Below are 13,557 nucleotides of genomic sequence, written 5' to 3'. Positions count from 1 at the left end.
ACATTTTAAAGTAATAATTCTTCATATTATATGCCTAATATGACCCATTTCAAGCCTTAGAGAATGACACCTTTATGTGTCACTGTCCCAAGAGACAAACAAATGTGAACAGCTAAAACATTTTAAAAGTGCACCAAAAAAAAAAAAAAAAAAAAAGTGCACCAAGCTTCGGAATTCTCAAACAAAACTTGAATTTTCTGTACATACTTCTGTCAAATGAAGTTATTTCCTGTACACCACTCCTCTTGCAAAGTGGTTTTCTATTTCCTTTCATTTGACATGGATCGGCTAGGAAACCTAGAGAAAGTTCAGGACGGCTTGTGAATTCTCTCCTGGGACAGTGACCTCTGTCTTCTCCTATACCTAGAAAGGGACCTGCTCTGGCTGCGGGAGACGCTTCTCCATCTTGTAGATGTGTGGGAGGTGGAGGACTCCTCCTCCAATAATCATCTCGAGGGCGATGACCCCAAGAAAGAGGCGGTCACTATTTCGACTTCTCTTTTCCCCATTCGACAGGTCCACTGTTACTCGGCAGCCACAGAGTGTTCTCCCATCTAGTTCTCGGACAGCATCAGCTGCATCTCGGGGATCTTCACATTCAACAAGAGGGAAGCCGGGAGGGTTTCTAGCAACCCACACAATTCAGAGTGGTCCATAATAGCCTAAAGCTCATTCGAATTCAGTCTTCTTACCACTGTTTCCAAGATTCCCTACATAAACTTTACAATCCAACGTACAGGAATCACGATGCAAGAAGCTCGTGGCTCCTGGGTTTCACGGGCCACAGGGTGATCCCGGGCTCCCAGAATCTGGCAGCTGAATCTGCTCTCACAAGCTGTCCTGTGGGGATGCTTTTCCCCCTTTGTGTCCAGCCCAGGGCCCTGCTGAAATGGCGCGGCCTCCTGGGCGAGAGGGTGAACCCCAGCTCCCAGGAGCAGACACTCAGAGCCCTGGTGACCGGACTCATGGGGATGGGGCACAGCTGGACATGTGTGGCTAGCCTGGTGGTGTTTGGCCCTGTGTGCAGTTCCGGTTCCAGCTGAGAAAGTGCCTCGCTGTGTTATTTTCTCCTGGTTGTGTAAGGATCCCCAGTGTCATTTGACAGAAATGTAGATGGTGTATTCTTTCTCTCTTTTCTCCCTGCTTCCTCTCCTCCGTCTCTCCCTCCCTCACTCCCTGTCCCTCTCTGCCTCTCCCTCTCCCTCTCTCCCTCTCCCTCTTCTCTCCCTCTTTTCTCTCCCTCTCCCTCTTCCCTCTCCCTCTCTCCCCTCCCTCTCCCCCTCCCTCTCCTGCTCTCTCTCCCTCTCCCTCCACATCCTTCCCTCTCTGGAAAGGGAAGGAGGTGGAGGGAAAGGGAGAGAGAGCAGGAGAGGGAGGGAGAGAAAGAGGGGAGAGAGGGAGAGAGAAAGAAGTAGAGGGAGAGATGGACAGGGAAAGAGGGAGAGGGAGAGAGGAAGGGAGAGAGGGACAGGGAGAGGGGGAGGGAGAGAGGCAGAGGGAGAGACGGAGGGAGAGGGAGAGGGAGAGGCAGGGAGGTAGAGGGAGGGAGGGAGGGAGGGAGAGAGGGAGAAGTGCTGAGGAGGGGGGCTCCCTCCCTCGCCCATCCCCTCCCCACTGCTTTCTCTTTTTTCTGCTTCAACAAACACCAGGTGCCTTTTAGATCAGCCCTGAAGTCAACGTTGGTGCCTGGATGACCTGACCACCCCGCTGACTTCCAGCCTGGGACCACCGCTGGGAGATGAAGTCTGTGGGGCCCTGGGTGGCTGGCTGCACAGGCACCTCTCCTCGTTTACAAGGCAGCTGCCAACTACCCTCCCTGACTCCCCAAGATTTGGGGCCTTTTTAATATGTGTCGATAATGCCATGAACTACTATTTAACTTTTCCACGAGGACCCATCTCCCGAAATGCAGTGGTTTCCACCCTTGGCTGCACTAAAGAACCTCCAGGGAAGGAAGAGATGTCTCTCCCTCCCTCTCTCCCTCTCCCTCCATATCTCTGTCTCCCTCTCTCCCTGTCCCTCTCCTTCTGGGGTGATGCCTGATGAGCTCAGATGCACAGATGGCCCCCCATCCCCTCTCTGTGGCTTGCATGGGGGATGGGCCTTCTCACTGTGGCCCGGGCATGGCCTTGACATTCAGACATTGGATCCTGCAAGGACACTTGTGTTTGATCCATACCGCGTGTGGCTACAGTCTGTGCTTCTCCCGTTTAGCATCTTCAGTAGATGGGGGCTGTGCCTGAGCCCTTCATCTTCCCCGCAGATACCACTGGTGCTCGCTCGGCCTCGCAGGGGATGCGCGGAGCACGGGGGACAGTCCTGTGTCTCAACCTTCTTGGGCTGCAGACAGGCCACGTTGGTCCTGTGGTGACTGGGGGCTCCCAGGAGAACCCCACCGCAGAACCGGAGAGGTGGCCCCAGAGAAGGTGGCATACGCCTGGGGCCCAGCCTGACCAGCCAGCCACGGGACACCTGCAGCAACAGGTGTCTCACCATCCAGGGGCTGGGTGTTCAGGCGCTGTGGGGATGAACTGCTGTCTGCATGGCAGCCGAGTTTGTATTGTTGAGCCTGGGGAGGCCCCTTGGTGGCTCCTGGAGAGCCTGGCCTCATTTCTTCCTGCCTTGGCCTTAGAGCCCATCACGTTCACACCGTTTCTGGTTCCAAAAGGACTTGTGTTCATAAAGACCACGTGTTAGGACAGCACCAAAATGTCTAGAAATCCGGGCCAGGAGGAGGAGGGAGGGGGATTGGCTGTGCCCACCAGCGGCCTGAGAGCACTGCCTGCCTGCAGAGACCTGGTCCGGGGCCCGTGGGGAGGGCGTGGCCCATGGTCCCCGGAACCAGCCGTCTCTGGGTTCCAGGAGAACTGCGCGATCCTCGGGGAGCTGGTGAGGCTGCAGGCCCAGAAGTCCCACCTGCTGGGGCTCAGCACTCATGCCGACTCCATGCTGGAGATGAACATGGCCAAGACAAACCAGGTGGTGGCCACTTTCCTAGGTAAACCCGCCTCGCCAAGTCCCAGTGGGGATGGGGGTCAGGAGGACCTTGACTGGACGTGGTGCTGCCTGAGACCCCACTGTGTCAGCCCTTGGGGGTCGCCTTCCCGGACCCTTCATTCTGCCTCGAGGGGCGCGGGGTCGGGAGCAGCTGGGGGGCAGCCCCAGGGACATAGCTGAGTCTCGACCCTCCGCCCACAGATGAGCTGGCCCAGAAGCTGAAGCCCCTTGGGGAGCAGGAGCAGCCGTGATCCTGGAGCTAAAGAAGGCCGAGTGCCAGAGGCAGGGCCTGCACTTTGACGGGCCCATCAACGCCTGGGACCTGCCCTACTACATGAACCAGGGGGAGGAGACGCACTACCACGTGGACCAGTACCTGCTCAATGAGTCCTTCCCCATGCAGGTGGTCACGCGCGGACTGCTGGGCATCTCCCAGGAGCTGCTGGGGCTGACCTTCGACCTGGAGGAGGGCGCCAACATGTGTCACGAAGACGTGAGCCTCTACACAGTCTGGGACGCGACCTCGGGCAAGGTCATCCATCGGCAAGTTCTACCTGGACCTCTATCCTCGGTGCGTGCGTGCGGGAACCTGTCGGCCGTGGTCCGGGACTCCTCTGTGGAAGCGGGGCCTCACCCGCGTCCCTCCCCAGGGAAGGGAAGTCTGGGCACGCGGTCTGCTTTGGCCTGCAGCCGGGCTGCCTGCAGCAGATGGGAGCTGCCAGATCGCGATAGCGGCCATGGTGGCCAACTTCACCAAGCCCACGCCTGACCCGCCCTCCCTGCTGCAGCAGGATGACCTGGAGACCTACTTCCATGACTTCGGGCATGCGATACACCAGCTCCACTCCCAGGCACGGAGCTGCAGGCAGGGGGCGGGGAAGGCCCGGGCGTGCATGGTCCTCAGGCAGTCCCTCACCATGGGATCCTTTCACTAACATCACCCTGCACGTGGCGACGCCCTCGGTGTCAGCTTCCATCATCAAACCCCACACACTGGGTGCATAAACAATGGAAATGAATGTCCTCGAGGCTCTGGAGGCTGGAAGACAGATCAAGGAGTCAGGGCTGGTTCCCTCCATGTTAAATACATGTACTCAAGAGTTGTCTTTAAAAAAGGCACAAGAAGAGACAGGAACATTGCCTGCAAGTGTGCTGACAGCCGGTGATGAGAACCAGAGGGAAGGCTGTGGGGCCAGGAGCACCGCGCCCTGTGAGGCCCTGGGGCTGCTGCCAGGCTCCCTGGAGGCTAAGCAAGTCCCAGTGACTTCCCCACGGGCGGGCTGCCAGCTGAGCATCTGGGCCCAGGACACACTGCCCCTTCAGTCTTCCTGCGGTCAGCCTCTGTCCTGAGAGCGATGCTCTCACAGGCTGCACCGGAGCACGTGGGGACAGTTTACTGAGCTGTGCAGCCGTCACTACTTCCCTGTTTTGGACCATTTGCATCACCCCAAAAATGTTCCTCACGCCCTTAGCTATCACTCCGTCCCCTCGCCAGCCCCTGACAACCGGGAACCCACTCTCTGACTCTGTGGATCTACCTGTTCTGGACGTTTCCTCTCAGTGAGGTCACACCCTGAGTGTCCTTGTGTTGGACTTCTCTCGCTGCGCATCGTGTTCTCAGGGTGCATGCACATGGCAGCGAGTGTCAGGCATTCACCCCTTTGCGTGGCTGAGGGATGTAAAAAAGACAAGAGAAAAGAAAGCAAAGTTGCATGCAAGTGTGGTGACAGCCGGTGATGAGAACCAGAGGGAAGGCTCTGGGGCCAGGAGCATCGCGCCCCGTGAGGCCCTGGCGCTGCTGCCAGTCTCGGTGGGACACGGGCAGCACCGTCCCCCAGGAGCTGTTGGACAAGCTCATCAAGTCCTGGCAGGCCAACACAGGTGCGGCCGGACCGAGGGAAGGGAAGGGGGCTCTCGGACAGCCCAACTGGAAAGCGCAGCCTGGACATGGTGCCAGCCCCCCGGCCCCTTCCTCCCGCCCCCAAGTCCTCTTCAACCTGCACCAGATTGTGCTGGCCAAGGTAGACCAGGCCCTGCACATGCAGGCGTCTGTGGACCCAGCCCAGCAGAATGCCCACCTTTGGCAGGAGATCCTGGGGGTCCCAGCCACGCCAGGTAGCCAAGCTCACGCCGGGCCCACCTTAGCGGTCGGTTGGAGTCTACTGCCCACGTCAAGAGGATCCGCTGGTGGTGTGTGATGGGGGACCGACTGACGGGCTCCGGCCGAGGTGCGCTGACCATTGGCCTCTTCCTGCCCCCGTTCCTGGGCTGGTCCTTCCCGCTGTGGCCCACAGAGTCCGAGGGTGCGGTGGGCGTACCTGCACGTGCTTTCTGGAGAGCCTGGAAGAGGCAGGAGAGGGCTTCCTACCCCGGACGGAACGCGTCGACGAGGTTTGCCCGTGCATGTCGGTGCAAGACACACGATTCACTCCCTCGTGAGCACTTTAACCAGAGATCTCCCCATGGTGGAGGGCGAGGCCTGACTCATCCCTCGGAGCCTCGGCAGCTGACCTTGTAAGAGGTTTAGGATTGAACCCTCGTGAGCTTCACCGGAAAGTGTGCAAAGATTAATTTGTGTCCCTCCACAGAATTGCCCGCAAGGTCCCGGTATCTAGAAGTGTTGGGCCAATTCTCCCTCTAGTGGCAGGGGACTCAGACAGGGCTTCTTTGAGCCCCCCCCCCCACTCTGGGGCAGGGGCACTGAGCAGCCAGGGGGCCCGGCAGGAGCATCTCCGCGTGTGTCCCAGGGACCCACCTGCCTGAGACCTTTGGCCACCTGGCAGGAAGCTACAAACGCCCAGTCCTATGGCTACCTGGGTAGCGAGGTGTAGTCCGCGGACACGTTCCACACACACTTCAAGTAGGAGGGCAGCCTGAGTGGCAAGGTGAGAGGCCGGCCTGCCGCGCAGACCAAGGCGGCGCTCTTTGGCCTGGGCCTAGATGCTTGTGCCGCCCACCTGGGCCTGCCGGTCTCTGAGGGCCCTTCCCTGGACCCCCTGCTCCCCTGCCCTTTGTTCAGTCACAGCAGACATGGCCACACGCACACCCTCAGTGAAGGCGGTGCTCCATCTTCCTGTAGCCCCGCCCCCTCTCGGCAGGTTGCCATGGACTACAGAAGCTGCATCCTGAGCTCAGGGGGTTCCCAGGATTCCAAGGGCAGACATGATGGCCTTAAATGAGTCGCAGAGGCCTTAAGTGGGCTTGTGTGGTGGGGCTCACCTCTTAGGTTTCAGTGAACTTCGTGAGAAGACAGGGCCTGGGAGCTGCAGCCTCACAGTTGGGCTCCACAGTAAGATGTGTAGGACAGACCTCAAACTGACCCAAAACATGGAGCAATACCAGCCATCTAGAGGTCTAAAAGAGAGCCACTGCAGATAGCCCATAGGTCCAAGAAAAATAAATTCTTACTTACGTAACTGAGTTTGGGGGAGATTTGTTCCAAAGCATTATCACAGAGAGAGCTGACTAATAGAACATTCTCAAAATCACTGTTACATACATGGTTGCCACCATGCCTACATGTAAGGCAACTGTGTACTCAAACTTTGAGAATTCTTCAATTCTTGGTGCCTCTCCAACACAATGTACATGGCTAAAGTTTCCCCAAATAACTTCACTAATGTACCACAAAGATCTCCCTAAACTTTTATTAAATGTAATGCAAAGTTCTTTCTATTCATTTTCTGTTTCTCCATAGTTAAAATGCTTTTTATCAATCTAAAAAGATGGAAAATTGGAACAAAACATCTTGTGGATAGCTGTTTTTCACAAAGGAAAATTACAAACAAAACAGGCATTTCACTGAGTGGAGAGCACGAATGCCCCTAGTGCCTCTAAATGCCAAGTGAACAAAGGCATTGAATAAATATTGAATCCTGCTCTCTCCACTTGCAAGGGAGAGCAAGCTATTCTAAAGTGGTGGAGGGATGCTCTTAGCAGCTATTTGCAACATTCTATGAGCCTGGACACTGTGTAGCTACAGAGAACCCTTTTGTCTAAGGAAACTAACTAAAGAAACTTGAAAGTGGAAAAAGAGAGAAAGAATAAGAGAATACACTTCTCATGGTGACTCATTCACATATTCATTCATTTACCAAATATTTACTATGCGTATAATACTGTGCTGAGACCTGCACAGAACACAGAGATGTACCCCCCGTTCTCAGGGAGGTTAGATACCAGAGAGGGAGATAAGATGTAGATGCCTTATGGCAGTTCCACCTATGTCTTGTTAAACTGTTTACAAGTTCAGGGGAGAGAAGGGATCCAGAAATTGCTTGGATTCTCACTGAAGTCTTCCCAAAGAAGGAGGTGTAAAATAGATTGACTACAAAAGAAAAATTAATGTCATAGGTAGATAAGAAAGGGAGCAAAGATGCAGAGATCATTAGACCCAGTTATTTTTTTTTAAGTCTAGAAAGTGAAATTAAAGCCAAATTATGGAGGGTCTTGAATGTCAATCTTAAGAGTTTGGCTGTATTGTGTTGACAATGGGTGCCACGGATGGTTTGGAAGAGGGCAAAGGCATAACCCAAGAACCTTGGGAGGTGTAAGAGAGGTGGTAGGGAGGAAGATAGGAAGACATGCTATTCTCCGAAGCAATCATCATAATCCAGGTGTAAAATAATAAATGGTAAAACCGGAGTAATGGCAACACAGATGGAAGGGAGGAGTATGAGAGAGAGACACTATAAAGAAAAACTGTCAGGGCTTGGTCCTTGATTGGATACATTCATTTCTCCATTTAACACAAGTTGTCAGTAACTGTGCTAGTCGCTGGGAATCAAGAGGAAGCAAAACAGTCATGATCTCTTCCTCACGGACCATATGGTAAACACCTATCTAAAACTGGATGTGAAATGTGATGAAGGCGATAAGCGAGAGGTACCTGGTGTTATGTGAGCTACGGTAGGGGGATATGATGAGTTGAGTAGATAAGGGGATACTTTCTTGACAAAGTGACACATGAGAAGAGATGACAAGGATGAGGAGGCATGAATCAGTTGCAAACTAACAGAAGGACATTTCACGCAGAGGAGCAGCATGGGCAATGTGCCATTGTAAGTATGCAGGCCTGAAAGGAGGCCACTGTGGGCTGGATGATTGAGAATGAAAGGAAGGAGGTGCAAGACGAGGCTGCAGAGATCACACGCCATCCTGCCCAGGGGATGCCCTGCCCTGCAGACTAGCGCACCCAGAGTGCCAGTGCACAACAAGATGAGAAGCTTGCTCTAGAATGCAAGTCAATACACTGTTTCTTTCATCAAGAAAGTCTTGCCTGTTAAACTAAACAGTATATCTAGTGGACATATGACTTACATTCTGAAGCAAGCTCCTTATCTTACAGAACGGCAACAGTTCTCCACTGGAAGCCAGCCTGTGACTCCACATTTTAGACCACTGTGAGGAGGATTGTCTTTATCCTAAGATCAATGGAAAGTCACAGAAGGATTTGAAGAGGAGATGGTTGTGTCTGCGTCATGGAATATGGATTGGAAGGCAGCCAGAGTCAGCAGAAAGAAGACGAGGAAGTTTATTTGTGTCTGAAACCTTCCTTTCTTGGTAAAATAAGAGGTATCCTCTTCAGGTAAGAGAGCAAGGACACACAACAGAGTCTAGTGGGACATGAAAAGAGTGGAGAAAGAGTCATTGTTAACAGCCATAAGTAAGGGAGGAGAAAAAAGAAATGCGGACCACATGTCACTTAAAATAAGACAGCCTATGTTGTTGACATAGATCTGTGACTGGATCTAACAAACCACATTGCTCTGAAATCAGGTCCAGAGAAGATGAATGTTCGAGATGAGCAGAATGCATCTGCAGTGAGGTTCCATGGGAAGGTAAAATGGCTTGGCAATCTGGGTATAATGTTTTCGTGATGGACCATCAGTCAACTACAGGGAATCAGGGGTAAAATGATAAGCTGTATTCTAGTCAAACTTACACTCACCAGAGCCCAGAAGGAGGAGAGCCCGTGTCTTGTGCTGCCCAGTAGCCATGTCCCTCCCAGCTCAGGTATCGGCAGGGAAGCCCAGGCATCTTGGCTTGGGCCAGGCATGCACCTGGCTTGTCAGAGGGTCCCAGAGGTGCTGTGGGGAGGCAGCTTTTGCTCACCATGTTCAGGGAAGCTAGAACACACCAGATGCTGAAAGGAGAACCAAAGCCACTATTCAGCCATAATTAAATGTAAGGAGGGAAGAGATGATAAGACAAGCCTTGACTGCCAGACAGAAAATAAGGAAGCTCGAGGAAAACACATTTTCAGTTAATCTGTTACATGATGAATTAATATGATAAAGCTTTCCTGAGCTTCATCTGTGGCCAGTAGCCACAAGGTACTAGTAATGACTCAGATGGAGAATAGACGAGAAAGTTCCAGGAGTCATTAATCAGCACTTCCTCTGTACCAACACTGTGCTAGTCATAGGGAATATAAGGATGAATGAGACACAGAGCCTGCCTTCAAAGGGCTTATAATCTATGGAAGGAAAACGATCTAAAAAGATGCTTAATGCTGGAGACAGTAAGTTTTATGATACAGGGATGTCAGGGAGCAGAGTAGTGAGGCACTAAACAAGCAAGGGAGGAGAGATGAGGGTTAGGGAAAGAAGGCCTCCCAGGGAAGCTGGCCCCCAACCTGAGGCTGGGAAACAAGTGGATGTCAGCTCACTGAAGAGCAAGCAGAAGAGGAGGGTCTTAAGTAAAGAAGCAGCATCTGTAAAGGCCAGGGCAGGAATGATAGAACATCAGAAACTACAAGCTGCTCCACATGCCTAGAGAAGACATTCAGGAAGGAGTAGCCAGAAGGAAGACAAAAGAGGTAGTCCAATCATGAAGGCGCTTATATGTTAAGCTAAGGAACACAGATCTGATGCTGAGGACAATGAGAAATATGCAGCTTTCCAGGCGGCAGTTTGATGTATGGAGAGAGTTATCTTTGTTAGAAGATATCACCCTGAGGGGGAAGTTAAGCCTGAACAGGAAATAAGATCACCCAGAGAAACTGTGAAATGTCCAAAGGGGTGGATGCTGAGGATGGGAACCTAAAGAACACCTACACTGAAACTGGGTAAGCAAGAGACACCCAAGAGTGAGACTGAGAAGAAGAAGTAGAGAGGGATAAAACAATCAAATGGCTTCATGGAAAATGCAGAAGAGGGAGCTTTAATTAGACAGGAGATGACTACATTAAGTGATGCTGGAGACTTTAAAAAATGGATATAGCGACACAGAAATCACACTGACAAGGATTCCCACTCTCACCACTTACATTCAACATAGTTTTGGAAGCCCCAGCTGCAGCAATCAGAGAAGGAAAAGAAATAAAAGGAAGCCAAATTGGAAAGGAAGAAGTAAAACTGTCCCTATTTGCAGACGCCATGATACTACACAAAGAAAATCCCAAAGAGCCAACAGAAAACTACTAGAGCTCAACAATGAACTTGGTAAAGTGGCAGGATACAAAATGAACACTCTGAACTCTGTGTAGCTTCTATACACTAACAATGAACTATCAGAAAGAGAAATTAAGGAAACAATCCCACTTACCATTGAAGCAACAAGAATAAAATACCTAGGAAAAAACCTACCTAAGGAGGCAAAAGACCTGAACTCCAAAAACTATAAGATGCTCATAAAAGAAATTGAAGGTAACACAAACAGATGGAAAGATATTCCATGTTCTTGGATTGGAAGAATAAATGCTGTTAACATGACCGTACTACCCAAGGCAATCTACAGATTCAGTGCAATCCTTATCAAAATGCCAATGGCACTTTACACAGAAGTAGAACAAAAAAAATTTGAATTTGTATGGAAGAACCAAAGACACCGAATAGTTAAAGCAATCTTGAGAAAGAAGACCAGAGCTGGAGGAACCATGCTGTCTGACTCCAGACTATACTACAAAGCTACAGTTATCTAAACAGTATGGTCCTGACACCAAACCAGACATATACATCAATGGAACAGGATAGAAAGCCCAGAAGTAAACCCACGCACTTATACCAATATATGACAAAGAGGGCAAGATTATGCAATGAAGAAAAGACAGTCCCTTCAATAAGTGGTGCTGGGAAAACTGGACAGCCACATGTAAAAGAATGAAATTAGGACATTCTCTAACACCATATACAAAAATAAAATCCAAATGGATTAAAGAGCTAAATGTAAGACTGGATACTATAAAACTCCTAGAAGATAACATAGGCAGAACACTCTGACATAAACCACAGCAATGTTTTTTTGGATCCATCTCCTCAAGTAAAGGAAATAAAAGCAAAAATAAACAAATGGGACCTAATGAAACTTAAAACCTTTTGCAAGCAAAGGAAGTGATCAACAAAATGAAAAGACAACCTACTGATTGGGAGAAAATATTTGCAATGGATAGGACCAATAAGGAATTAATAGCCAACATACAAAAACAGCTCATAAAACTCAACATCAAAAAAACTAACAACCTGATTCAAACATGGGCAGACGAACTGAATTGACATTTTTTTCCAAAGAGGAAATGCAGATGGCCAACAGGCACATGAAAAGATGCTCGACACTGCTAATCATCAAGGAAATGCAAATCAAAACTACACTGAGGTATCACCTCACTCCTGTCGGAACGGCCATCATCAAGAAGAGCACAAACAACAAATGTGGGTGGGCAAGGATGTAGAGAAAAGGGAACGCTGGTACAGTTGGTAGGAATGTAAATTGGTGCAGCCACTGTGGAAAACAGTATGGAGAGTTCTCAAAAAACTAATAGGACTACCATATGACCCCGTAACTCCACTCCTGGGTATGTATTCAAAAACAACAAAAACACAAATTTGGAAAGAAACATGCACCCCAATGTTTGCCGCAGCAGTATTGACAATTGCCAAGATATGGAAGCAACCTGAGTGTCATCAAGAGATGAATGGATAAAGAAGATGTGGTACATGTAACCAATGGCATAGTATGCAGCCATAAAAAAGAATGAAAGTTTGCCATTTGCAGCAAAATAGATGGACTTGGAGGGCATTATGCTAAGTGAAATAAGTCAAACAAAAACAAATACTGTAGGATATCACCTATATATGGAATCTAAAAAATACATAAAACTACTGAATATAATAAAAAAGAAGGAGACTCACAGATATAGAGAACAAACTCATGTTTGCTAGTGTGGAGGGGGTGGAGGGGGCAATACAGGGGTGAGGAAGTGAGAGATATAAACTACTGGGTATATGATAGGCTCAAGAATTTATTGTAGAAGAAGGGAATATAGCCAAAATTTTGTAATAACTGTAAATGTAAAGTAACATTTAAAAATTATATAAAACTTTTTTCAAACAGAAATCATACTGAATAATGGAAACAATTTAAATGTCCATCAACAGGAAAATACACATATAAATTACTGTATTGCCCTACATGGGAATCCTACATAGCGAGGAAAGTACATGAACTAGACAGATCTTTACATGTCAGCATGGATGAACCGAGCAAAGGTAACACTAAACAAAGCAAGTAACAAGAGAAAATGTAGTACAATACTATATGCTGTTTAAGAATACTTAAAAATGTAGCCTAAATAGAAAGACATCCATGGCAGTGATGGAGACCAAGTTCAGAAGAGTGGTTACCCAGGGTCAGCTGGGGAGTGGCTGTGTTTGGGAAAGTGGCCACACCAGGCTCTTCAACAGGAATGTTAATGGTTCACTTCACACGCTGGCTGGAGGACGGAGGAGTGTCTGCAATGTTATAATGTGACCACGCTGCATGTAAAAGCCATTGCTGACCACATCTAGGGGATCTGATGCGCAAGAGCTGGTAGTGGGTGGAGGCATCCAGAATGTGGTGGTAGAAGAGGAACGTTGTACGTGTAACGCCTAAGGCCTGACCAGAGGACGACCACTGTTGTAGAAACTGGACACAAATCCAACTTCTACGGCCAATGTTAAAAGACAAACTGAGGCATATTTAAAATTTTAACACTTTACGTGCGCAAAAATAGATTCAATTCAGGCACCACCAAAGCGGAAGTGGTGAGGAGCACTCCAGCCACAGGAGCTGCAGAGATTTTTATTTTAAAAGGGCAGAAGCAAAGCAAGGAAATGACTGACTTGCTATAGCTTTAAAGCCTAGTTGATGGTTTGTGACTGGTTGTCCTCAGCGGTGTTCGTCACCCTGAGGCGTTGACAGGCTTAGATTTTGGTTGGTTTACCAAGGCGGCTGCATCACTAGAGCCACCGCAGGCTAACGGCCTCCTTGCAGGGTTAATTTACTAACACCAATTGTGTGAGTGCTTCCTCTTTCTCAGTCACTTCATTTCCTACGCCTCACTTTCTCTTCTGTAAAGTGGATATTCAGTAGTAAATTCTCTGTGGAGGTGTCAGCACAAAACAAAGTGATTATTAGTAACCATGATCATGTCCTGAAGGCATGGAACACGTCACCATTTGCCAACCACCCTGCTAAGTCAGCAGAAACTACAGAAATTGAGAGCTCTCCGCAGAAATTCACACACCCGTGCACCAGATAACGGACCACAGGCAGACGTTCACTCAGCCTTTCATGTGT

At 49.6% G+C, this 13,557-nt stretch overlaps 2 pseudogenes; one reads left to right on the top strand and one right to left on the bottom strand.

Moving 5' to 3' along the window:
* Nucleotides 1-260: 260 nt before the first annotated feature.
* Nucleotides 261-2,611, bottom strand: LOC131764163 (serine/arginine-rich splicing factor 3 pseudogene; annotated as a pseudogene).
* Nucleotides 2,612-2,709: 98 nt separating this feature from the next.
* Nucleotides 2,710-6,176, top strand: LOC131764162 (thimet oligopeptidase-like; annotated as a pseudogene).
* The last annotated feature ends 7,381 nt before the right edge of the window (nucleotides 6,177-13,557 follow it).

The sequence above is a fragment of the Kogia breviceps genome, chromosome 10 (assembly GCF_026419965.1).
Source record: "Kogia breviceps isolate mKogBre1 chromosome 10, mKogBre1 haplotype 1, whole genome shotgun sequence".
NCBI classification, from domain to species: Eukaryota; Metazoa; Chordata; class Mammalia; order Artiodactyla; family Physeteridae; genus Kogia; species Kogia breviceps.
Note: the sequence above shows the minus strand (reverse complement) of the source record. Positions and strands in the feature narration are given on the sequence as shown.